The 21,744-nt window shown below is 46.3% G+C and overlaps 1 protein-coding gene and 1 non-coding gene across 2 annotated transcripts in view; both read left to right on the plus strand.

Moving 5' to 3' along the window:
• Nucleotides 1–21,744, plus strand: part of CNTNAP4 (contactin associated protein family member 4) — a 1,902,933-nt gene that overhangs the window by 764,649 nt on the left and 1,116,540 nt on the right. The gene's annotated exons all lie outside the window — the stretch shown is intronic.
• On the plus strand, nucleotides 15,416–15,522 carry LOC144820569 (U6 spliceosomal RNA). Its single transcript, XR_013607854.1, has one exon. It is a non-coding gene; the product is annotated as a U6 spliceosomal RNA (small nuclear RNA).

Here is a 21,744-nt window from a genome sequence, read left to right on the forward strand (position 1 = left end):
AACCTTCAGAAAAGTCACATTTGTGTTTGCAGAAAAAAAACATCTCTCCCCAAATCATTATAAAAATGTTGAAATTGCAAGATAAAAATATTGCTGACATGGCAATGTCCAGAAATCCTTCAATTTAGTTCTCTTTCTCTGGCAGCTTTCACCTTACTTTATTTTTCTCATTTTCATTCACTTGTTATTTCTCACCAGTTTTTTTTTATTTAACTCTTTATGGATCACTCTGTTTTCATCTGCCGCACTCTTCACTTGATTTTATCTAAGTGGCAGCTAGCAAATGTGCAACAAAAGCTCAGTAGATTTTGCCTGGGTATGTGTCTAGAAAAAAATGTCTGGAGCTGTTAAGTAAAATTAGGCAAGAGATCCAAAAAAAGGATATTTTCTTGTACAGCTTGATTATAACGTTGCTCGTTTCAAGTCAAAGTGAGCTACATGTACATAGCAACACACATCTCGTTTGTGACTATGCCCATTCGCTGCTTGACTGCATTTTGCATTTAACCATGTGCAAACTAATTCCCGCCTGTCATCCAGGTGTATGTGTATGATGAATTGTAAGGCGGTGACAGTGGCCTGGCGCAATGAAGCGTTCTGTCAAATATACACAGCATTGGATCTGAAAAATAAGAATGACTCTACTTCCATATGGCATACTCCACTCTCTACTACCTCAGTTAACGGTACAAAATAGTCATAAGACACACCAGAAAGAAATGAGCCCCAGTTTAATCAAAAGCGTGATACAAATAGCATTAAATTGGGTAATAATTGTACAGTTACTATTGTGCAGAAATGTGGTTGGTTCTGTAGGCCCCTGGTATGTGTGCCTAGAAAAAACACATATATTAATCTTTTACAGTGTGCTTATTTCCATCCGAGATGTCGATACATCTGAAAAATCTAACTTCGAGAACATGAGGTCAGGAACCTCATCATTCCTTCTTCTGCTGGATTTTAATAATGTTTGCTCTAAAAAATTATAGAGGCTGGTAAGAGCGCAGCATGCTACATAATATTTACCAAACACATAATTATTTTCACAGAAATGTTGCTCAATGCATTAATAGGAATCTGCGCTAATGGCTTTAGATGACAAGCTGCGAAATGCATTTTCATTATCTCTTAGAGGCACAGAGCCGCGTGTTTTATTTTCATTTATATACTGCTGGAAAAAAAACGAGTTTTACTTTCATAGACTTGTCACATCCACTACTATATAACGAGTTCTGACATCTTTTCAAAGACAAACAAGATATCTATTAGCGACATAATGTATTCAGTATATTTCCAAGAGACCGTAGACGGGCCACAATGAGTTCATGGAGAGAAACACTTCCAGGACCGCCAGTTTTCACAACAGTGCACGTGAGTATTGGAGTTTGTAACAGGGTGCCCTAACATTTGACTGAGGTTTTCTCTACGTCCAGCCGCAGCTGAACTTCACATCTGGACAGCAGCTGTTTGCCCTCCCCACCACTCCCAAAAACTGTCAGACTCTACTGCTATATAGCTGACTCAGATCAGCACTCTGCGATACTACAGTCTTGATAGTACTGCAGTTTATGTTGTTGTTTTGTTATTGAAACACGTCATTAAATATATAGATTTTTTGTGTGGGTTACAAAGTGCCTTATTTGGGATTATGTAAGCAACTAAGCACCAATATTCTTTAGAAAAAAAGTTGCAGCTGATATGATAATGATTGTCCCATTTTTAATGTTTATACACACATGGAGAGGTTGATGGTGCACATTAAATAAGGCTGTTTGATTTTTGAAAGAATATTGACTGTTGATGAATGCTGGCATATGCCACAAATGTAAGTGATCATTTACGGTCTGGCACTATTTTCAATTTCGCAAATCTTCCTGTGATTAAGGCATGATTGGTGTTGTCCATATGAATTTGTTGAGTGCATTGGGCAAGCTTGTATTTTGACTGAAATAATTATCAATGATGACTAATTAGAACATTTAGGAACACCACATCTGACCAGTATACACTGTTAGATATTCTTTGGTCTGTTTTTTTTCGCCCCCAAATATCTTGGTAGAGCTAATGTATTCTAGTTCGATAATGTGGAAAATAGTTTAATTGTGTTACCATCGATTTTTCGAAAGAATGTATATCTGCAAAAATGCAATCACTGCATATTTTTTATGCAAATGCAGTTTTACTGCATTACTGAACTCCTGTGGGATTTTATAATGCACTAAACATGATGTTGAAATGTTCATCCTTTAATAGAGTGGTGATAAACAATTGTAATATCTCTATGTAAAAGGATAGTTCTTAAACAGCACTCAATTATCACACACCAAAACCTACAGATATCTTCGGGTTTGACAAAACCTGATGTGGTAGATAGAAAGGGAATCTAAAAAATCGGGTTAAGATTGAGGTATGATAATATTCTTTTTTACCTTTCCTATGCATAAAGTTTATATCGGTATGGTCGAAATGATAATAACCCATGGTGCCCCAATATTGCTCCTGTAGGTGAACCACTCTGTTTATAATATGGACGTTTTTCTATGAAGCATGTCGTTCAAGGTCCACATATCTGGACCAGTGGCAATCTTGTGCTTTGAATTTGGCCATTTCTTTAGGTCGCCACGCCTGGATGCTGATACAAATTAAAAAAACCCTATTACACAACTTTATCTTGAGGCAGGTTTTTATATCCGTTAAAAAACAAAGTTATGAGGTGAAGGTTGGGAAATTTTCTTGGCCACATGTGGGATGGATAAAATCAACATAGATTACAGCATGTAGGTCGTGTGGGCTGATGAGTGAGAGCTTATTTTTATCCTAAAGATTTTAGACAACATAGCTATTTTTAAAACTTGTGTCATTGTTTTAATGATTTTAAATAATTGTACAATACATTATCTTGATTCGTAAACATCTCACTGTAAATATGGAGTGGCACAATTTCGCACTCTTCGCACAGGGCAGCGCTGCATTATCTTTAGTAAATCTGGGATCATCTGGGTTTTTTTTTAACTGCTAGGACCGGGACTGAGTTATCTGATAAAAAAAATATTTTTCTGTATATATTCTTCAATGGTCTACAATTGTTCATCCATACATGTTCCCTCGATTGCTATTTAACCATGTTAACCAAGAAATGCAAATCTCTGCTTCTGTATGTGACTCGTGTTAATATATTTCCTCTGATCTAATTTCACTTTTCTATGCAATCAAGCAGGCCTTTACAGGTTTATAATTTGAGATTCCTAATAGGCTTCCAGTAAAGACAAAAAACATGTTTGTCTTTGTTGGAAATGACCCTTTTTGCAGGGTTATCCCCAAACTTGTTGCTTCTTCCTCCTTCACTTTTCCAGACCTGTGGTGGTTGGCAATAGGACTCTGAGCACTTTACCCCTGCTGATCAGTGCTAAAGTGCATATGCTCTCTGTAAAAATTGTATTATGATTGGTTATCCATGATTGGCATATTTGTTTTACCAGTAGGTCCCTAGTAAAGTGCACTGAGTGTGCCAGGGCTGGTGATTCAAATGCTACTAGTGGGTCTGCAGCACTGATTGTGCCACCCACATGAGTAGCCCTAAAATGGTGTCTCATGCCTGCCACCGCAGTGTGAAGTTGCTGACTGCCATGCTGACCTGACCAGTGTCCATGGGCGTCCGCAGAAATTTTTCCAGGGGGGGGCAACATTTTTACTTCATCACCATCCTCCGGCATGATTGAGCACAAGTATTAAATAAACAAATAAAAAATCTAATAAGACAAAGAGCTTAAATAACAAAAGAAACCCATGGGGTGGGAGAAAAATCATGTGAGGCTCCACAGCAGATTACCTGGCAACCACAATGAAACAGAGGAAAAAACAAACAAGCAATGGCATAGCCAATAGGTCTCGCCATTGGGACCTTATAACTGTTTAGCCATGCAACAGGTGATGTTGTTGCACCAAGGATATTGTACTGGACAACTAAACACTTATAAGGTCTCAAAGGGGAGACCTATTGGCTATGTCAATGCTTTCTTTTTTAAATGACAAGCAGTGCTATAGGGCTCTGGCTGCCACTTAGTCCACCACATCCCACGTAGATGCTGCAGCCATCTTTGAATGGTTTTAAAGCCAATTCAAAAGTTGTCACCAGTGTATGTTAATCCCTATCTCAACTGTGAGACTGCTCTACTGCTTCCCAATTCTATTAAGTACAAATTATGTAAAAAGAACATCCCTTTCTGAGCTGCACGGCTCATCCTACCCACGTTTCATGCGCAGATTTGAAATACTGATGGTTTGGGCTTCCCGGAATTCAACTGGTTGAAAGGTGGACAGGTGTAGAGAGGAAGAGAGAGAGAGGTGTAGAGAGGTAGAGAGAGGTAGAGAGAGAGAGAGAGGTAGAGAGAGAGAGGTAGAGAGAGAGGGGTAGAGAGGTAGAGGTAGGTAGAGAGGGGTAGAGGTAGGGAGAGAGAGATAGGTAGAGAGAGGTAGAGGTGTAAAGGTAGAGAGGGAGGTATAGAGAGAGGGAGGGGTAGAGAGAGAGAGAGAGGTAGAGGAGGAGAGGTAGAGAGAGAGGTAGAGAGGTAGAGGTAGAGAGAGAGAGTGGTAGAGGGAGAGGTAGAGAGGTAGAGAGAGGTAAAGAGGTAGAGAGAGAGAGGAAGAGAGAGAGGAAAAGAGAGAGGTAGAGAGAGAGATAGAGAGGGGTAGAGAGAGAGGTAGAGGTAGGGAGAGAGAGAGAGAGGTAGAGAGAGAGAGATAGAGAGAGAGGTAGAGGTAGAGAGGTAGAGTGAGAGAGAGAGGTAGAGAGAGAGAGGGAGCGAGAGAGAGAGAGAGCGGTAGATAGAGAGAGAGAGGTAGAGAGAGAGGTAGAGAGAGAGGAAAAGAGAGAGGTAGAGAGAGAGGTAGAGAGGGGTAGAGAGAGAGGTAGAGAGGTAGAGGTAGGGAGAGAGAGAGAGGTAGAGAGAGAGAGAGATAGAGAGAGGTAGAGGTAGAGAGGTAGAGTGAGAGAGAGAGGTAGAGAGAGAGAGGGAGCGAGAGAGAGGTAGAGAGAGAGCGGTAGATAGAGAAAGAGAGGTAGAGAGAGAGGTAGAGGTAGGGAGAGAGAGGTAGAGGGAGAGAGGTAGAGAGAGCGGTAGAGAGAGGTAGAGGTAGAGAGGTAAAGGTAGAGAGAGAGTGGTAGAGGGAGAGGTGGAGAAAGAGGTAAAGAGGTAGAGAAAGAGGTAGAGAGAGAGGTAGAGAGAGAGGAAGAGAGACAGGTAGAAAGAGAGGTAGAGAGAGGGGTAAAGAGGGGTAGAGAGGGTTAGAGAGAGAGGGGTAGAGAGAGAGGTAGAGAGAGAGAGGTAGAGAGAGAGAGGTAGAGAGAGAGAGGTAGCGGTAGGGAGAGAGAGGTAGAGGGAGAGAGGTAGAGGTAGAGAGGTAAAGGTAGAGAGAGAGTGGTAGAGGTGGAGAGAGAGGTAAAGAGGTAGAGAAAGAGGTAGAGAGAGAGAGAGGAAAAGAGAGGTAGAGAGAGAGGTAGAGAGGTAGGTAGAGAGATAGGTAGAGAGAGAGGTAGAGGTAGAGGTAGGGAGAGAGAGAGGTAGAGAGAAAGAGAGGGGTAGAGAGAGAGAGGTAGGGAGAGAGAGGTAGAAAGAGAGGAAGAGAGAGAGGTAGATAGAGAGGTAGAGAGGGGGGTATAGAGGGTTCGAGAGAGAGGGAGGGGTAGAGAGGTAGGTAGAGAGCTAGGTAGAGAGAGAGGTAGAGGTAGAGGTAGGGCGAGAGAGAGGTAGAGAGAAAGAGAGGGTTAGAGAGAGAGAGTGGTAGAGAGAGAGGTAGAAAGAGAGGAAGAGAGAGAGGTAGAGAGAGAGGTAGAGAGGGGTAGAGAGGTAGAGAGAGAGGTAGAGAGAGAAGTAGAGGTAGGGGGAGAGATAGGTAGAGAGAGAGAGGTAGAGAGAGAGGTAGAGAGAGAGAGAGCGGTAGCGAGAGAGAGAGAGGTATAGAGAGAGAGAGGTAGAGAGAGAGGTAGAGAGAGAGGTAGAGAGAGAGAGAGAGAGAGAGAGAGAGAGAGAGGTGGAGAGAGAGGTAGAGAAAGAGAGTTAGAGAGAGAGAGGTAGAGAGAGAGAGGTAGAGGTAGGGAGAGAGAGAGGTAGAGGGAGAGAGGTAGAGAGGTAGAGAGAGAGGTAGAGAGAGGTAGAGGTAGAGGTAGAGGTAGAGGAAGGGAGAGAGAGAGGTAGAGAGAGAGAGGGGGTAGAGAGGGAGAGAGGTAGGGGGCGAGAGGTAGAGAGAGAGGTAGAGGGAGAGAGAGCGGTAGAGAGAGAGAGGTAGGGAGAAAGAGGTAGGGAGAAAGAGAGGTAGAGAGGAAGAGAGAGAGAGAGAGTTAGAGGTAGAGAGGTGTAGAGAGGTAGAGAGAGGTAGAGAGAGAGAGGTAGAGAGAGAGGTAGAGAGAGAGAGGCAGAGAGAGAGAGGTAGAGAGAGGTAGAGAGAGAGAGGTAGAGAGAGAGGTAGGGAGAGAGAGAGGTAGAGAGAGAGAGAGGGAGGTAGAGAGAGAGAGAGGGAGAGGTAGAGAGAGAGGTAGAGAGACAGGTAGAGAGAGAGAGGTAGAGGGAGAGAGGTAGAGAGAGAGGTAGAGAGAGAGAGGGGTAGAGAGAGAGAGAGGTAGCGAGAGGTAGAGAGGTGTAGAGAGAATGGTGTAGAGAGGTAGGTAGAGGTAGAGAGGTAAGGAGAGAGAGGTAGAGCCACGTAGAGAGAGAGGTAGAGAGAGGTAGAGAGACGTAGAGAGAGAGGTACAGAGGTAAGAGAGGTAGAGAGAGAGGTAGAGGTAGAGAGAGAGAGGTAGAGAAAGAGGTAGAGAGAGAGAGGCAGAGAGAGAGAGGTAGAGAGAGAGAGGTAGAGAGAGGTAGAGAGAGAGAGAGAGCGGTAGAGAGAGAGAGAGGTAGAGAGAGAGGTAGGGAGAGAGAGAGGTAGAGAGAGAGAGGGAGGTAGAGAGAGAGAGGTAGAGAGAGAGAGGTGGAGAGAGAGAGGTGGAGAGAGAGAGGTGGAGAGAGAGGTAGAGAGAGAGAGGTAGAGAGAGAGAAGGAGAGGTAGAGAGAGAGAGGTAGAGAGAGAGAGAGGTAGAGAGACAGGTAGAGAGAGAGAGGTAGAGAGAGAGAGGTAGAGAGAGAGGTAGAGAGAGGGGTAGAGAGAGAGAGAGGTAGCGAGAGGTAGAGAGGTGTAGAGAGAATGGTGTAGAGAGGTAGGTAGAGGTAGAGAGGTAAGGAGAGAGACGTAGAGAGAGCGGTAGAGCCACGTAGAGAGAGAGGTAGAGAGACGTAGAGAGAGAGGTAGAGAGGTAAGAGAGGTAGAGAGAGAGGTAGAGGTAGAGAGAGAGAGGTAGAGAAAGAGGTAGAGAGAGAGAGGTGGAGAGAGGTAGAGAGACACAGAGAGAGAGGTACAGAGGTAAGAGAGGTACAGAGGTAGAGAGAGGTAGAGCGATAGAGAGAGAGGTAGAGAGAGAGAGGTAGAGAAAGAGGTAGAGAGAGAGAGGTAGAGAGGTAGATTGGATATCCTAGCATTTCCAGAGCATTAAAGGCACTACTCATTTGTAACGTCATTCCTTTCACTGCACATCCTGCTTTATCTAAATAACTAGGGCCCTTATATACAAAAGGATGTAGTGGTCATAAAGCTTACAATTTGCAGCATCACAGTGGTTGCTACTGATGGTTTTCACCCCTTCCTAGGGCCCCTGCAGCTCCACTCTTCCTTAGCTTAAAAAATGTGCCCTCCCCCCTCCTCCGAAATTTGACTCTAGGTGCGCCTCTGCTTCAAGCTGTGGGAGAAGCCAGGCCGGACCTTCTCTCTTGCCCATCAGCAGCAGTTTTCCCGCTCATCAAGCAGGACCGTCATTGCAAGCGCTTTGTCACGCTTTTAAAATTGACGGCCCTGCAGACAAACACCACTGTCTGTGGGGGCTGTCAATAGTGACGGACCGGTGTTCCAGGGGGGGGCAAGTGCCCCCCCTTGCCCTCTCCTGCGGACGCCCATGCCAGTGTCCACACTCGCCAGGCCTAACCCTTCCCTCTCTGTGCACATTGGACACCCCTATAGAAGGTCCTAGGTACCCCCCTGGGCAGGGTGCAGTGTTTGTGAAAGGTCGAGCATGTAGTAGTATAGGTGACATGCTCTGGTAGTGAATTACAGCCATTTTCGTTTTTCACTATTGAAACGCTATCTTGCCCATAGGCTATAATGGGGAATGCTGTGTATAATGTTTACCTGCATATCTTCCCATAGGAGCAATATAGAAGATTAAAGTCTGGTATCCCTGAACTCAGAATTTAATAAGACATCTTTTAGGAAGGATGTTTTTTAAATCCTGTGTTTGAGAACAGCACTTTTAGAAAGTGGCCCGAGGCTGAATAGCTTCATCTGCATCTTGAGTGGTGAGAGGGGATAGCACCTGGGCCTGAACAGGGCTGTGCCTGCCTTCCACAATGCTGGCTCCACCTCCTTCTGGGCAGCTGATGACCCTGCCCCTCTCTCTCAAAGGAAAGAAGGAGTCAGGTAAACAAAGTGCTCCAGGGCTGACCAGAACTGGTTTGGACTAGGCCAAGGCCTCTCTGCCCTCAGAGAACAAAGGGAATATTGGTTTAAAGAGGGCTACCCAGATTTCAGAAAATTAGATCATCCTGGAATCAAGAAGGAGCATTTGCCAAGGAGAAAGCTGGAAGACTGAAGAGGTAGGACTGTCCTGCTGTGTACTTGTGGGCTGACCTGCAGTTGTTTTGCTACCAAGGAGTGGGGAAGGACTTTGCTGTTGCTTTGTCCCATTGCTTGAAGAGATCTCCAAGGGCCTAAGGAGAGCTGGCTCCCTGTTAAAAAGTCCCAGGACCAAAAGGACTTCACCCCCAGCTTACCACCAGAACTCTGCTGTATGAGTTCTCCCCTTCCTAGATTGCTTGGTCCAGTTGCGGTGCCTCAAGAAGTTGTGCCTGCTGTTTGGGAAGCTGGGCAGGGAGAAACTAAGACAATCTGCAAATTTTCATGCATCACTCGCTTGTGGAACGCATCCCCGACAGTGCGAGGAAATTCCCGCTGCCGCAAAGATAGAGATCGTCGCAGCGCATGTTGCAGCTGCAAGCGCCGACGCATCCTTCGTTTGCGGAATGCATCGGCCCAGTGCGGGAAGATTACTGTCGCTGCGAACATCGTCGCAGAGCCTGTCGCTGCTGGGTGAGATCGCCGCACCGCTCGTTTGCGGACTGCATCACGTTGCTGCGAACATCGACGCAGAGCCATCTCATCGAGGGGCTGCGCTGTGCATTGCCACCGCACCTGAGATCGTCGCCATCCTGAAGATCGTCACATCGTGCCTTTGCGAGACGCTTCCTACGGAACCTGCGCACCGGAATCCATACAAGGTATCGCCTCCCTCCCCATACAGACCGGATTTGTCGCAACACGACCGCTGCATCCAGCGGGCTGTCGCATCGCCACCCCAGAGTCTCAGGAGTGACGCATCGCTGGTTTTTCAATGCTGCAGCTTCCATTTGGAACTTTTGTTGCATCTGAAAGTACTTTTGGTTAAACGTGACACAACTGTGGATTATTTTGACGCAAACCCTAGAACTCTTTTAAAATCTTATTCTTGAACTGTGTATGTTGGATTTTTGTCATTTTGGTCTTGTGTAGTTTAGATTAAATAACTTTATTTTTTTAAACTGGTGTGGAGTCCATTTGTGGTGTTTTCACTGTGTTCCTGTGAGTGTTGGTGCAAATACTTTACACAATTCCTTTGATAAGCCTGTCTGCTCGTGCCAAGCTACTAAGGAGGGGAGCAGGGGTTAGCTAAAGAGTGTATCCCCCTTACCCTGACTAGAAGCAAGGGTCCCTATTTGGACATTGGTACCTACCTCTGCCAACTAGAGACCCCCAGATCTAACAGTCTTGTTTAGGTTAAATCAGTTTTCCATTTCTCTCAACATATCCTCTCGTACCTTGTGTTATGGTACAGAATGTTGTATTTCTTTTGGAACCAATGTATTTGTTTTGGAAACTAATCAGAAGTGTGCCTTCGAAACAAAATGAAAAACAGCATTTAATATACATTGCTCTGTGTCGGAATCTGACAGAAATCATTCAAAGTGGTTGCTTTCCGATAAAGAAAAAAAAATGAATATCACATAAAAAGAATACAGCGGTTAGCCAGCAGAAACTGATCATATCTAATATCCACCGCGGGTCCGGCAAAAGCCAAAATCTGCAGAGCTCCAGAGCAGCAGAGAAATGATTGATGGCACCTGGCTAATCCCTTTTCCATCTAAACCCACACTATGGACTTGGAATCGGAAATCCACCTCGTGGGTCTGTAGCAGTAAGTCGCCTCGCTGGTGATTTATGCAACTCCAAAGCATAGTATATTTTTGATGAGTTCACTTCAGCAAGAAAATAAATCTTGTTGCACACTGTTAAAAATTGCAAAACTGTACGCACGGGAGTCATAAATTGCCCTGCAAATGATTTGTACACTGTGCTTTGGCAAATTCCTTTCGGCTCACAATTCAGTGACTCATACATAGTATGTTGATAAGGCACATAGGTAGCACATATGCTGCTTTGATTGTAGGTTGGCATTTGGAACTTGCTTTTTGAACGAACCAGCCAATAGAACCCATTCTGTGTAATCAGTTTCATTATTTCTCCATGCATTTAGGTTTCCTCATTGTTTGGTGTTTGTTTTAATACGAGTGATGCTTTGTAATCAGTTGATATTAGGTTTTCCAGATATGTCTTAAATAAAGAACTATTCATCTAATATTGTGAGATTGTACATCAACTTTAATAGTTCTCCTAATCAAGCACTCTTTTCTAAGAGTATTCTACATACCCGAGTCATGTCTTATTAATAAATTGCACTCAGCCAGCAAGGTCCATGGATGGCTGCATTGTTGCTAAGTGCACCTAGAGCCAGCCCCTTACCTGTTCTTTATTCCAATCCTCCAGGCCGTATTTCATTTGCTTTTAGTTCCAGATCAGTAAGATATAATAAGGGTTTCAGTTTCAGCGGGTAAACGTTGACCCCCCTTAATCAGAGGCTCCTGCCTGATTTTCTCCCCAGTAATTTATATCAAGACAGGAAATCTGAGGAATATGAAACCAAATAGGATCTCCTTATTAATTGTCCATCCTTACCCTCTCAGAGCTTCATGACTTCAGCGAAAGATGCGGTTCAAACAGGTGCCTGTAAGAGTTTATATACAACTTCAGTACAACTTCTCGATTTCCTGGAAGGGATTTAGAGGCAGATTTACTTAGAATTTGTGTAATATAAGGATGCTGTCAAACCAGCTGTGTTGCATTGCACAACCTGAGAAATTTAGTGCACCATCATATTTACACGTGTTGCAGAGCAAGGACGACATTGCTGTGGTAAAGCAAACAACTGTGTGCCACAAAGCATAATCTGTCACGGTGCCAACACGCAAAAGCTATAGAGTCAACTTGCATGTCGGTTGTACACGAGACATACACTCAAATATACTCATATCCACACAGAAAACCACCCAGGGACACATTGCATTGTGTGGGTACTTATCACAATTTTTACGAGCTGCAAATTTAAGAAAATGATACTCTAATGCCCATCATAAATGATGCCTTCTATTTGCACTTGATTTCATTTAGTATTGCTATACCCTGCAGTACTACTTTGGGTGTCTTTAGTCAGTCCTGGTTTGCCTTCGCCTCTATGGATGATGGTGCAGTTTTGCCCCATGAATCCCACTTTGGAGATGCATCAAGTCGGTTGAGATACGCAGCTCAATGTCGTTTAGTGGTGCTCTCACAAAGGCTTTCAGCATGAAAAACGATTTGTCTACAAAAGGTGTACAACGTTATTGTTCGCTCTCGATGCGCACAACTTTCATAAATCTGGTCCTTATTTCTAGAAGGAGTAAAAACATCTGTGTGTTTTTCTTAGTGAAAGATCCCTGAATAGGAGATCAATAATACTTTGAGATTACTTTGTTTTAGTTCTGTATAAAGTGCTAATGCCTTATCTAGAAATGTGTGTGCCTTCCGGGGCAGCACTTCTCTAGGAGCAGCATACTAAACAGAGAGTCAGGATTAAAGGACTGCTCGCATTACTAGAGTCTCAGGTCCTGCATTCTGCTTCTTGGCAGCATATTAGAGTCTCAGATCCTAAATTCTGCATCTTCGCAGCTTACTAGAGTCTAAGGTCCTAAAGTCAGCTTTTTCGCAGCTAACTAGAGTCTCAGTTCCTAAATTCTGCTTCTTCGCAGCTTACTAGAGTCTCAGGTCCTAAATTCTGCTTCTTCGCAGCTTTAATTGACTCACCTGAAACCTTCTGGGCCATGCGTTCCTCTCTAACTTGATGGCTGGTGCAACTGCCGCTCCATATGACTTTGATCCAATAAGTGACTGGTCACATCATACTTACAATCCATGCTGTGTGTCTAGATGTACTGTGATTTACACTTTGTTTTGGTGTGCATGGCATTGTCTGAAAGCTAGAGGAGAAGATGGAGCTAAGGACAAGTTTTTAGAAAAATCCAGAAGGTAAGCAGGAATAATTGACTTATTCAACCAACATCCCAAACAATTTGCCTACCAGTGAGCATCGAAAATTGCTTGTACATACAAAAGACCATGGGGTTGAAATAGACGCAACACTTCTAAACAAGGATATCAACACTTAAATCACAGGTGGAGAAATCTTTGCCACATAACTAAGGGTCATCGTAACTTCACTCAGTCAAGAAGTCTATCATTTATGAGGCCAACACATACGAGGCTCAATTCTTTTTTATCCGGGCTAGATACTAAGGGGCAGCTTTACTAACATTTCACGCAATGCAGGGCAGCAAGCAAAGTTATTGCACTGCTTTGCATGACAGCGAGACAGCAGTAATGCACAATATCTAGAAAGCTCTGTCATATTTCTGCTGTCTCCTAGTGCTGGCACACTATTCACTGTCTAGCTCTAACACAGGCAGGTGTCTGCATTACAGGCAGGAGGCACCATTGTATTTATGCAGGAAGGGATAGCTTCCTGCACAAAGCAATCCTTAGAAGCAATTCCCTCTTGGAATACAACACTCATAGAAAGAAGTAACAAGGAGAAATAAAGATTACCTCCTCGTTAGTCTTCCTCGCCACATGACTCACATAGTGAGCTTCAGCTCCACACCAGAACCCTCCAAAGCAAAAGTTAGCCTCCCATGCCTCCCATCCCCTCCCAAGATGGCCGACCCATTACCACCTGACCTCTATAAGAGGCAGGCCGGCCCAACCATCAGCCTGTTTTTTTTGTTCTGCGCAAGATTACTCTCCAGATGCGCGTTCAGGTAAGTGGTTCCTGCTGTAGCAGGTGCATGGGTCCCTGGTTGATGGTCCTGCTCTAGCGGACCTGTGGGATCTGGGACCCTCCCCTCTTCCTTCCCCCGGTGTCCTACAGGGCCGGTTAGGCTCTGCCCTAGCGAGCCAAGGGTTTACAGGGGGGTGGTCGGGGTGGTTTGGGGCTGTGCTATGCGGCTCCTTCTACCTCCCGTCCATGTGAGTCAATGGTTTTGACTTGTTGTTCCCTGTCTTACATTGTCTTTGCCCAGGCCTCCTGTGGGATGCTACTCTGGGACCCGCGTTCATCTCCCCCGTGCCTGACATTTACTTGCCTTATTGTTGTGTTTTTGTGGTAGCGCTCTGATTCATTCGGGTCAAGTTGCCGCTTATTGCTCAGACACGAACTGATCTTGGCGGGGGGGGGGTCCGGTGGGCCGTACTGGGGTCCCCGGCCACGCCCCCCCGTTTTCCTGAACGTTCTCCTACTCCCGGCGACGCTGTCCGGCGTTGGTGTTCCACGTGGGCTGCTAGCGGTGGCCCGGGGTCTTTGGTTGTGTCCGGGCTCCGAGGCGCTCTGAGGGCTTGCCTGTTTGCTGCCAGGACGGATGCCATTCCCTGGCCTGGCGTTGGCTTCTCCCGGAGTCTCGCTGGGGGGCGGGGTGCCTTAGGGGGCCGTTTTTCTGGTCCGGCTTGCGTGGGGCGGGGCCATGCTCGTTCGGCTTCAGCGCAGCCGTTTCACTCCCTGTCCCGTTGGGGGCCGCAGTCTCTCCCGTTCCTGGGGCCGGTCGTTGTGCGGCTGGTATTGTGTCCTTTGGGGTGTCCCCGGTCCTTTTCCTGCTTATGCTGGTGTTGGGGTCTGGTCTATTGGCCGTACCCTGTTTTGTTTGCTTACTGGGGTAGCTTTCTTTGCTGTAGTTTGTTTGTCGGGTGTCTTGCTCTCACGCATGCGCTCTACGCAGCGGGTCTGTTTCCCTGGTTTTGAACTAGCACAGTGTCTGTGTGAGTATTCTGTTGGGGGCTCTCGCTTCTACTTCCTTCATTTTTACCACTTGCGCGATTTTGCTGGTATGTTTTTGTTACGTGGTTGCCCAGTGCTGTTGTAATGGTTCTGCGGGCTCTGGGTGTGTGTGTCGGGCATGTTTCCTCATATATGTCCGGCTTGGCGGTCCAAACAGTATGTTGTTGCCGTCCATCTGCAGTCCCTAGTCTGCAATTACTGTCTACGGCTCGTTTTTAAGGGCCATCCATTGATTGTGTTTGATCTTTGGGCTGCTCGTGTTTACACTGGTGTGGACTTGCGGAGACCCCCTCACTCGGTGTTTTGCAATATATGTTAATTAACACGGATTTGTGCTTGCTGCGGGCACTGCTTTTTTGGTCTCGGGGACATCTACGGTATGTGCTCTTTTGCCCTTCCAGTTGGCCCGCTCTCGGACACGTTACGGACCTTTCTGTGACTTGTCGGACCTGCCCTTTGGGCGCTGCTTTTTGCCCTTGTGTGCCAGTCTGGTCCTGTGCTTTACTGGGGTTCGGATTCGTTTTTTTTTCTTCGGGACGTGCTATCTTCTGATAGTCTGCTGGCTTCATCTTTGATTGCCATCTTTTCGGCGCCTGCCTTCGTGAGCCGCCATGCTGGATGGACCCTTCGTGGTCTGTGCGCTGTGACTGTGTTCGTCCTCATGGTTTCTTGTCCTGGTGGGTCTACTCGGCCTTTCGTCCGCCTACGGTCGATTTGATTTGTTCCTTTGTGTTGGGTACCTATGACCGTTTGCTATTTTACGCCTGTTTATTTTGATGTTGTTTTTCGTCCTGATGGAAGCTGTTTTCAGGTCTTTGGAGTGACAGGAGCTTTGGCTCATTGGTAAGTCCTGTGCCTGTGTGGGTGGAGGTTCTCATTGGGCGAGGGTTCGTCTCCTGCTTTTGCTGTCAAAGTGTCCTGTGGTGGCATTGTTTTCAAACTCTGCTTTGGTTCGTTTGCTTGGGCTGTTGGCTTGTGCTTTTCTGATGGGGGCGGACTGCTCTTCGGCAGTGTTCGCTTCGGCTGCCCCCTGGGCGCTCTGGGGTTGCCGGTTTGCCTGTGGATGACCCGTGTTTTCATTGTGCGTTCCGTGTTTCCTCTGTGCTCGCTTCAGCAGCACATTTCCTGGTATTGGATTTTTACAGTGAGGATTTGCATGGTCCCTGCACTGGGTTGTCGCGCTGTTTCGTTTGGCTTTCCTTGTTTGGTGTCTCCCGGTGGGTTGCTCTCTCTGCTTTTTTCGCAGGGTTCATTGGTTTGGCTTGGGTTCAGGGTGCTTTGGCTCGGTGGTATGTCTTGTACCTTGAGTGGTGCCCGCCATTCTCGGGCCGGGGTTCGGTCCCTGCCGTTGTTCTGAGTGTATCCTTGTGTGGTGCATTTATGGATTGCTTGTTTTTCGACGCCTATGGCGTTGGGTTGTGGGGCCTTTTGCTTCATGCTTGCGGTGTTGCCTTCCGGGCTTTGGGCCTGTGGTCCTTTTGTCCTGTGGACTCCTGTCCCCGCTGTTTTGGTGTGGGGTCGGTCCCGGTTGGTTCCTTGTTGTCCGTCCTCTGGGTTTTTCCGGGGGCTGTGGGCTGCGGCTTGTCTGTTATGGGCTTTCCGCTGTTGGGGTCTCTCCGTCCGTCTCTGGGCTGCGTCAGTGTTTTCTTGCTGACTGTTTCTGCTCCTGGAGGGCTCTCCTTGTCTTGTCAGGGTCCGCTGCTTTGCCGCTCCCCCCTGTCTCGGCGGGCGCCTCTTGCGCCCTTTTCCTGTCGACTTCCTGCTGTCTCCTTGCTCCTCCTTGCCTCCTGGGGGTCGGGTGTTTGTTGCGATCCTTTTCTTTCGGTCTTTCAGTGCCCTTGGTGCTTTGGCCCTTTGGTGTCTCTGCTTCCTTTGTGTGGTGCCTGCCTGGTCGGTCAAGGGTTTTGGCGCCTGCCTCTTTGTTGCGGGGTCGCTTTGGCGGTTTCGCTGCTGCTTTCTCTCCGGGTCCTATTCGTGGGTTGTCCGGTTGGGGTTGTCTGCCTTGGTGGGGCCTTCCTCTGGTCGTGGTTTGGGTCTTGTGATCTGGCGGTGGTTTCTTGCCCCTGTCTGTCCTTGCACTGATGCTCCCCTTCCTGTTGGTCTCGGGGCCTCTGGCCTTTTCCTTGGTTCTTTTTCCCCCAACTCTTCCCGCTCTGTCTCCTGGGTGTGCTGGGTTCCCCCTGCCCGTGTGTTGGTGGTGCCTTCTTCTGGCCATGCTTGGGTTCCCGGTCTGTGCTGGGTCGGTGGTTTCCCTGTGGTCGTTTTTCCCGTCTGGCTTCTGATTTGCCGTTCCTTGGCTTCTCTGGGGTTTTTCCCCTGCCTTGCTGGGGCTTGTTGGTCCCTGTGGTGAGTTTGTCCCCTGCCTCGTGCTCCGGGGTGTGTGCGGGGTTCGCCCCTTTTGTTTCTTTGGCGCATTGGTGCCTGGGTCGTTTTTTAGCTGCGGTTTTTCTGGCCCTGGGTGCTCATGTTCTCATCGCCTCCCTTCTCGTTTGGGCTCCCGGCTTTGCGCTTCCTGGGGTCCCTTTGCCTGCTGGCTGTTTTTGTTTCCGGCGGTGCTATGGGTTTCTCTGGCGGGGCGCTGCGCTTCCGGTGTGGGTGTGTCCTCCTTTCTTTCCCCTGGTTTTGGGGTCCCGGGTCCTGTTGGTTCTGGTGGCTTCCTGGGTGTTTTGTCGTGGCTCGGGCTCGTCTTCACCCTGCCCTTCTGTCATTCGCGCCTTTGGTGTGTTGCTGCCGCGCTCCTGTGCCTGTCGGTTCTTCTTTGTCTCGCTGGGCTGGGCCTGGTTGTGGGCTGGCTGTCTGTTTGCCCGCCTGGGTGCTCTCTTGGGCGGCTCGCTCCCTTCTTGTGTTTCTTTCTGGGCCGGTTGCTTGGTCCCTGTGCGCGGTGTTCCCGTTCCTGGCCGTTTGGCTTCTTTCTGCCTCTTCTTCTCCCTTCTGGCCGTGGGCGGGCCTGTGGGGTTTCAGTTTTTTTTCGCCTTTCCCTGGTTGGTTCTCCTCCGGCTCCTTTCCTGGGTGTCTGCCTGGGTTCTCTCCTTGGAGTCGCGGTCCCTTCCGGGGGTCCTTGTTTGACGGGGGTTGGTCCCCCTTCTGTCCTTTTCGGCTCCCTTTTCCATTCTTCCGGCTCTTGCCTGTCTGTTGGATGGCTCTGGTGCCGCTTCCCAGTTTTTCTGGTCACCCTTGCGGTGTTGCTGTTTTGGGCGGCCTGGTTGTCTCTTTCCACTGGTGTTTTTTGTTGTTGGGTCGCTGTGGTGGGGATGTCCTCTGTTCATTCGGTTCCTCTCTTGGGCCTTTTGCTCCCCTCTCACTTTGTGTGGCCTGTTGGGCTGCCCTGGTGTGTTGTTCGGGCCTGCTCGTTTCTGTTCTGGCCCTGGTTGCTGTTGCCTTTTTTGGTTCCGTGTGGTCCATTCCCGTGCCTTTCTCTGCCTTCCTTCGGTAGGGGCAGTTTTCCTGGCGACTCTTGGTGTCTCTGGGGTCCGGTTTGTTTTTCGGCCTTCCCGGTGTCTTCGGTCCCGGGTTGGTTCTCCTACTCGTGGTTGCCTCTCTCCTGGGTGGTCCTTCCACTCGTGCTGGTCTGTTGGGTTTGCCCTCTTTCGTGGTCATCCCCTTCTGATCTGTTCCTTGTGTGTTTCATGAAGCTGCTTGGCTTTGGTATGTGCTCACTATGTAAGTCATGTGGCGAGGAAGACTAACGAGGAGGTAATGCCCCGGTTACTTACCGGTAATCTTCATTACTCCGAGTATAGTCTTCCTCGCCCCATGAGTTCCCATCCCTCCCTCCCTGTCTGGCTATCGGCTTCATGTTTGTGCTTGGTGGTTTCAGGCTGATGGTTGGGCCGGCCCGTCTCTTATAGAGGTCAGGTGGTAATGGGTCGGCCATCTTGGGAGGGGATGGGAGACATGGGAGGCTAACTTTTGCTTTGGAGGGTTCTGGTGTGGAAGTCATGTGGCGAGGAAGACTATACTCGGAGTAATGAAGATTACCAGTAAGTAACCGGGGCATGTTTCTCCTTGTTACACCTGCTTCAAGGAGGCATAGCTTTTTGACACAATCCCACATTTACTCATTTTAGTTAATCTGGAATTGCATCAAAATCTATGGTTGGATGCATAGTAACATCGATGCTTGACCAATAGAACACCTTCTCAACAGAGAGGAATGTAAAGCCAAGCAAAGTAGCTTTGCATGGCTTAGTAAATGCCAAACAGGATTGTGCTACGGTGCCTCTCCATAAAAGTGATTCAACTTCGACACAAAACCTTATTAAATCTGGGACTAATTGTCTTCTTGAAGTGTCCACCTGGCTAAACGAGTTGAAGCCAATGCTGACATTCAGAGGATTTAAGTGGGCTGTCACTTATTTATGTTTTCACCATTCTCATTAACCAAATGATTTCGTATTAATATAAATTGATATACCTGAGTCAGTGATTTTATTACTCTTTAAGTCTTTATGTTATACAGCTCACCTTCCAAAGAGGAACAATGTGCTCAGTGTGCTACACAAGTATTGCGCCTTGGTGATTTGAAAAAAACACTTGTCTAATGGTAAAGAAAGCACTGAATCAGTATCCAAAAAGTCACTTACCTATCATTCCTCTTACTTTGTTATAAAAATGTGCTCACAAAAGTAATAAATATTTGCCACCGAACGTGAGTGTTTTGCATGATGATCCTAATTAATGAGCTAGTGTGCTCCTTTAATGCAACTATGCAAATCTATCAATGCTGTAATAGCATCATTTCATTTTTATTTATTCATATGAAAAATATAATTTTCCTTACTTTTTGATTCAACAACACAACACTTTAAAATCAAGATTCCCTTTCTTCCTTTAAAAAATGTCACAATTTCCTTTAATGAACTCCCTACAAAGGGAATTATTCCACTTCTCTTTCTGACTGAGCCGTTTTTACTCATATTCCATCCTTTCACTTCTTGCCTGTACTGTTTCTTACACACTTGAATAGGCACATTTTGAAGGCCGTGTGTACATAGCCATTCAAGGATGAAGAAAGACGCTGAAAGAAAAGAGGTTTTGTTTTGAAACTATGTATGAAGAGTACATTATCATATATCACGTTTAATTCTCCTGAGTGGAAAAATAAATAGAAAAAAGTATAATCAACAAAAGGCTTATATTATGAGCTAATGTCTTCTGATAATCACGATTAACTCAAAAACTCATTATAATGTGCTTTCGATGCAAAAGCAATTTGCAGCGCAGAATGGTAGGCGATGAGTTTCCTACATACTTTACCAACTTAGCACAGGGCTTTGTGGTGATGCTAGCTGTGTAAAAGAACAGATGGGGTTGTTCACTTTTCTATGTGGCTTCAAAGAACCAATATTTGCCTTCAAAAGGGGTTCAAAGCATGAGTCCATATGACTGTTAATTGCTGTAAGCGAAAAAGGCGCATATGTATGTAGGGCCTGCTATAAGGAAAGTGACGGACTTTATGGGAACAAGAGCAGAAAGAATGAGGATAAGGAAAGTGAAAATGATTAAAACCATATTTTCTGCTGGATATGGTTGTATCTTTGGGGTCCAATAGCCGAACAACACTCTGACCTTGGTTTGATGGAGCAGAAGAGAGTACAGAAGATAAATGCCAGAAGTGAATTTGTTTTACGTACATGGGAGGTTAACACTGCAGCATCCTTTCAGATTGCTGTTTGTTCCCAATGGACTTCCCAATGCACTTGCATTAGTTGTTTGTCATCTTTCTTCGTTGCCTGATGCACCTGCTATGTAAGTAGACCATGGGCACTTTGATAAGCTATTGAAGTGGTGTCTTCTGAGCATTTGTTTCTTCAAGTCTCTTTTTTACACTTGAATTTAGCATTGATGCTGTAGCCTTGAACACCAGCTTCGAGGCTTATCAACCTACAGTAGAAGTTTTAAACTGATACATAAAGGTGCTCATGGCTTAGTTAGAAAATATGTTTTTATCTACATTTTATTTTCATAGTGACAGATTAACAGTGAAGACATATCGAGATATAATGGCATTAGACCGACTATATACATTTTACCCAGTAGAACATCTGTGTCAACAGCTGTTGCAAACAGACTTTGCAACAAATTTAGATTGTGAAATTCAACCAATAGTTATTTGTTTAAATAGTAATACCTTTTACCTATTTATTATTCAAATGACCATTGGTTGAAAAATATCGATCGGAGAAATTATTGCAATGACACTTTCCTTGAAATGATGTCCCTTATGCTTGTAAAGAAAGTGATAGTTATGAAGATGGAAATTCCTTTGGTGAGACTCGCAGAACCATTTGTACCACTGCTAGCCATAAACATAAAGCACAGTACTCCTAAACACATGCATAGACACAACATCATTTGGCGCAATAACAAAATATCAGACCTACTTATCAGGGTGTCACCACAATTTTAAAGATAGAAATATGGGCCTTATTCACAATTATGACAGTATTAGCAACCTCTGATTGTAGCATCTCAATGATATTCATTAATATGTATTCTGCCCACTGTTCACAGAAACATACTTAGAAAATCACTGTATATTCAATGACATGAGGGCATAAGTCCTTTTTCTATTTGTACACTACTGCCACTGCAGCTTTAGGACCAACTAAAGGGGTATACACACTCCAGAGCTTTTAAGCTATGACTTCAACAGAGATTGCATTATTGAGAAAGTCCTACGATGGTCATCAACAGAACCTCCTGGGAGATGTAGGGTGACATTGGCAAAAATCTTTGGGGTGCCCCTGTGTAGACCACCATGGTCCTGGCAGCCCAACAAACAATGATCCATTTGCTGGTTACTGAGCCCTTACAGGGGCTTAGGGGGCTCCTCAGCCCCAGCTGTACATATTTAATTAGCATCTTCATTGCTTACCTTTTTTTCATCAATAGGCCTGATTTGGGTGTCTCTGTCCCTAAAATGGTGCATCCGAGGTGGGCTTCATCTGAGCAGCATGGAGAGTGCAACCCTGCGCTGCCTGGCCAGCTGCCTGCCTGGTCGATACTACTCTGTGTTGGTGTAGAAGCCAACAGCTTATTTCACCTACCCACATCTGTGCAGGCAGAGGTGAGAGTTGTTTAGTCCACTCCCCCATACATGAGCACAGGGAACAGAGGCAGCACACCATCAGGAAAGAAGTGCAGTGCTGCTTATTGCTATCACAGAATGATGGTTCCTCCAAAATGCAAAAAATTATATTGGGTCCCTGGGCATGTTGTCCGCAGGGCCAAAAGGATCTTGGAGTGGGGTCCCATGCATGCCCCCTCTCCTTGAAAAAATATTTAAATAGACACGTACCAACCACCTTGGCCCTCACCAGGGGCATTTGTACCAACACAGAGGAATGCAATGCACCTTGCTTTCCTGCCTGGTTCCCCAGTGGGACCAGGATTCAGATATTATTCTCTCTCTCGCTCTAGCCCCGTCA

The sequence above is a fragment of the Lissotriton helveticus genome, chromosome 2_1 (genome assembly GCF_964261635.1).
Source record: "Lissotriton helveticus chromosome 2_1, aLisHel1.1, whole genome shotgun sequence".
Taxonomy (NCBI): Eukaryota; Metazoa; Chordata; class Amphibia; order Caudata; family Salamandridae; genus Lissotriton; species Lissotriton helveticus.